Here is a 5679-nt window from a genome sequence, read left to right on the forward strand (position 1 = left end):
ATTACTTTTTTTGGATTTTAATATTTTATTATGAGTAATGTTACACATTCAAGGCTTTTTATAAATTAAGTGTAACTAAGTTAAACAATAAAATTTAAAATGATAGTAGGCATAATTAATTTTTATTATATTAGACTTGATTGGATTTGGTTAATAAAAAAATTTGAATGTATAATATTATTCTTTTATTATTGAACATTAATAAGTAGGAATACATGTTGCAATAATAATGGTGAAAAAAACAAGAAAAATAACTACAATCTTTAATAGGTCTCGTTAACGTTTCAGCCAGTGTATTGCAGCTGTCCCTTTTCGTCCTTCAAAAGCTTTCGCAAAAATAACATTGTCAATTACTAGCTCACTAAAAAATAAATGATTAACCAGGAAACTATTCGTATATGGCATCTCAAACTTCCAAAAAAGAACAGGGGTATACCTCAAATGTTTCCTATATATAATGAAGAAGAAAAAATATCCAATAAAACGGTGCGCTTGATTTAAAATCCAATGGTAACATATATCGATGATCAAGTGCCATCATTACTATTGAATTATTCAAACGATAAATTCGACGGTACATTTTGTGTCATTTTAATGTCAATATTTTGCGTCATATTTTGTGTTAGAGATAATAATAAATTCTCAAATTTAATTGTATTTTTTTAATTCAATTTTAACTCATTATTATTAGATTTTTTCAGGAAAAATCTGATAGTAATATTTAAAAAAAAAAGATTCTGATAATAAATCTAACAGTAAAAATCAATTAGTAAAATCAATTATTTTGAAAACAGCAACAAAGGCGCCAATACTTACCAAACTATATAGCTATATATCCCAACAAGACATGTACCATTGTTTCTCGTGACCAACATTATGGTTCAAATATTTCCTAAATAGAGAAAATGGTCATGAACCTATGGTGACTCGCCAAGATCACATGGTGAATGGTAATCATAGACTGATGAGTTTCTCTGTTTGTTCATCAGGACAAAGTGTACAAAGAAAGGAAACACGGTAAAGTTTTACACTTAGCTTCAATTCGATTCAACTCAACACCACCATGTGCATTTACATTCCTAGAAAAATTCCACCAGCGGTAACATCAAAAATTAATAATCAACCTCAAAATTATTGCAGGTGTATGGCTGACATATCAACCTTTTTCATTTATGGGACCACTCGTAGTCTCATATAGAAAATAGGAGAATGGATTCTAGCAAGTGATACAAATAAACTACTTTTCTAGGTGTATATTTCTAATGTTCAATAATTCAAGAGTTTAATCTCTAAGAAATATTTTTAATATGAAATATTCTCCACGTATAAGTCATTTTTCAATACAAGTTCATATAAGTCTTTTTAATTTAATTCACCTCACATGTTATTATCTAACCAATTTTTCAATCAACGCACAAATATATAACTGCCTTTTTCGAAAGAATTTTATTTCTGTTTTTGAATTTTTTTATCGTTTTTTTATCTACGTTCTCTTCCATTTTTGTGTTTTCTGCGTTTTTCTTCGTCCGTTCTCTGCATTTTTTTCTTCGTTTTTTGTGATTTCCTTCGTTATCTACGTTTTTGAAATCAAGCTCTGAAATTAATTTTGAACAGTTATCTCATTGTTGAAGATAATGAATTATTCAACTTCAGATTGTCAATTGAATCAGAGCGAAGTGGATTATTGGTTTGAATCTAATCAAGTGGTTCAGGTGTGGTTCAGTCTATTTAATATTTTTGTTAGTAGTTTATGATTATGTAGGTGAATAATGTTGTTTTTGTTTGTGAGAATTGTTGTTTATCGTTGATAGTTTGAATTGAATGTAATGTATGAGTTCTGTATTAAAAAAAATATTTGTGTGTATTTGCAGCAAATTTCGGTATAAAACTAAGATATTTATGTGTATTGTTTAAGAATTTTTGGTGTATATATACTGATAAGTTCTGCATAATTCAAAACTCTTCTTCTCCCTGCTCCTCATCTTATGTTGCTTCTTCTTCTTCTTTTTCATCATCATCATCTTCTTCTTCTTCTTCTTTTCTTTTTCTTATTCATGTTTTTCTTCTTGTTTTATCTTCTCAAATTTCTTCTTGTTTTACTCTCTTAACAAGCATAAAAATAAAAAAAAATCAAACAAAGAAGAAGAAGAAGAAACGTATGATGCTACAAAATTACTTGGAAGAGGATAAACCTACATTCATTCAACTAAAAGAAAGAAAGAAATAAGAAAAAGAAGAAAAAAAATGCAGCATTAAAGGAAACATTTTTATGTATTTGTAGCTAATTTCGGTGTAAAACTAAGATATTTATGTGTATTGTTTAAGAATTTTTGGTGTATGTGTACTAATAAGTTCTGCATAATTCAAAACTCTTCCTCTTTCTCATCCTCATCTTCTGCTACTACTTCTTTTTTTTCATCATCATCATCATCATCTTCTTCTTCTTTTTTTTCTTATTCATCTTTTTCTTCTTGTTTTACTCTTTTAACAAGAATAAAAATAAAAAAATCAAACAAAGAAGAAGAAAAAATATATAATGCTACAAAATTACTTGGAAGAGGATGAATTTACATTCATTCAACTAAAAAAAGAAAAAAAAGAAAAAAAAAAGAAGAAGAAAAAAATACAGCATTACAGAAAATATTTTTGTGTATTTGCAGCCAATTTCGGTGTAAAACTAAGATATTTATGTGTATTGTTTAAGAATTTTTGGTATTTTGTACTGATAAGTTCTGCATAATTCAAAACTCTTCCTCTTCCTCATTCTCATCTTCTACTGCTTCTTCTTCTTCTTTTTTCATCATCATCACCATCTTCTTCTTCTTTTTTTATTCATCTTTTTTTCTTGTTTTACCTTCTCAAGTTTCTTCTTGTTTTACTCTCTTAACAAGAATAAAAACAAAAGAATCAAATAAAGAAGAAGAAGAAACACATAATGCTGTAAATTACTTGGAAGAGGATGAATTTACATTCATTCAATTAAAAGAAAGAAAGAACTAAGGAAAAAAAAGACGAAGAAAAAAAATATAGCATTAAAGGAAACATTTTGTGTATTTGCAACCAATTTCGGTGTAAAACTAAGATATTTATGTGTATTGTTTAAGAATTTTTGGTGTTTTTATACTGATAAGTTCTCCATAATTTAAAACTCTTCCTCTTCCTCCTCCTCATCTTTTGCCGCTTCTTCTTCTTCATCTTCTTATTTCATTTTCTCATAATTCTTTTTGAATTCAACTTCGAAATTTTCTTCACTTTTCGCGACGATTTTGAGAGATTTTGATCCTTATTTGAATTTTCTTATTTGATTTAGAACCGTTTAGTCTTTTAAAATAGTTGTTTTACTTTTAGTCCAATGTTTGAAAGTTGACTTTATCCTTACTATTTGTTTTGAGGTGTTACTAAAATCACTAAGGTGAGAATGAGCAGTCTAGACGTCATAGTTATCAGAACCGAATTGGCAATCGACACGACCAGATTATTGGGTCATTGGGTCACTAGTTCAACCGGTGGGTCATAGATTCAACAGGTTGACTCGGTCATAATTAAATAATTATATAAAATTTAATTTTTTTATATTAAATTAACTTATTTTCTAATTCATTAATTAATTAGTATCTATTACATTATTCAAATATATGTTAAAAAATATTAATATTAATAAATGTCATATAATTATCAATAACAAAAATATGTTATGATTAATAAAAAATTTTTGTTTATCTTTTTTAATTTATAGATATTTAACAAAGTTTAATTTTTATTTTAATAATTATATATAATTAAAAAATAATTAATTTAAAAATAGAGTAAATATAAAATAAAAAATAAATTATATTAATATGAACACTATTCATTAGAATAAAAAAATAAAAGATATTTTAAATTTACATGACAAAAAGAATTAATACATAAGTTATTAATTAAAATATGTTTAATAGTTAGTAATATATTTATTAAAGGACACAATATAATACAAAGAGCAAACTTGTTCTAGTGGTTACAGGCTCCTTCATAACTTGAATGACTCAAGTTTAAATCCAGCGCCTAGCACAAACTCCAATTTTTTGAAATTTGAGTGATGCGAGTGTTGCATCAGCGGGTCAATTGGTCCGATTCGATCCTCAATTTAAACCAAAATTTTGACCGAATTTTCTGAATTTGACCGATTCATTTGTTTATTCGGTTAAAATGTTAATCCGAATTGGTTTAGAGTCTTATTTTTTTATTTTCCAGTCGAACCGGTCAGTCCGGTCTGAATTTGATAATTATGCTTGACGTCACAATTCAAAGCTTTATGAGTAACTTCTCGTCTTTGTTTGAACGATAATGAAAATACTTGTAATGGACTCTAATACTCAAATTAACAAGAATTTTAATAGGTTGTGTGTAGGTTGGATAAAAATTATTTGAATATTGGGACATTTATAGAATAAAATGTAATATATTTAGTAATCCTTTATGGATAATTTCATATGATAATGGACGATTATTTTTTTTACAGTAAAAAAAATTACATCATTTTAATTGGTTATCATCTTCATTCTCTTAATGGTGACAATCGAAGTAGTTAGAAAGTTAACATTTAACTTGCTCTCTAAATCGAGTTAGTTACCCTGGATACGAGATTTGGATTTAGGCAATCCAACCTGATTAGACCCAATCAGGGAGGGCTTATGCCTCCTGTACTTGGACCAAGTCGTTGGAAAGGATCGGAACCCAACCCACTCAAGAGGTGCTTGGTTGGATGAGTTGGGTTGGGTGTCTTAAATCCAGGTATGAATATTATTGATGTTATTCAAATTATCATTGAGAAAAACGTGTGAAAATTTTAAATTATTTCAAACTTGTGAATAATAAAGAAGACTAACATACGCATCGATCAGGAAATTACTTTTTTAAAAATTTAAATTAATAAAAAAATATAAATAGTTATCGTTATAATATTTCCTTTCACTTAAAAGTTCTCTTTTTTCCGTATTACTTTATGTATGGAATAATTTATTGGCCAACAATAAACTCTATTTTAGAGTTTAAATTTATCAGACTAAAAAATACAGTGGATTAAAAAAAAAAACCTACCTTACCGTTTTTTAATCTTTTGGTTAAATCAATCCGACCAATTAGTGGAATTCTGATAATAAAGTCAGATTACCGACGGTTGAATGGGTCAAATAATATTACGTAATCAATGCATGCATACCCTAGTGCTCTAGATATGTTCAATTACAATTAGTATTACATGCTAATTAGGAAATATAGAAATAAAGGATCCTAATAGCTTTATTGGATATGAAATCTACTACATGGATTCGTTTATTTGTAAATAATAATCCACTATGCCTTGAATGGATACTGGTCCCGGAGTACGATCATTAGAATCTATATCTTCGTATATGTTCCGACTAAAAGCTATATTGTTTTGTTTAGGTCACTCATTAGTGCGTGGAAGGTCAGGTAGGTCGTCGTTTATTTCTCCACTAGAATAATTTAGATGGAAGAGTATGAAAAAATGTTCTGCTATTTATAGCATATGTGATATTAAAGCACCAATGAGATAGACAAATTAAACCAACATTGTCCCCCACCTCTAGCCAAACCAAAACCCCTCCCCCTCCCCACCCAAACCAAAAAAACAGGAAAATAATAATAGGTTAACATCTTTGTCAATGATTAGATGTG

This window comes from Arachis ipaensis, chromosome B05 (assembly GCF_000816755.2).
Source record: "Arachis ipaensis cultivar K30076 chromosome B05, Araip1.1, whole genome shotgun sequence".
Taxonomy (NCBI): domain Eukaryota; kingdom Viridiplantae; phylum Streptophyta; class Magnoliopsida; order Fabales; family Fabaceae; genus Arachis; species Arachis ipaensis.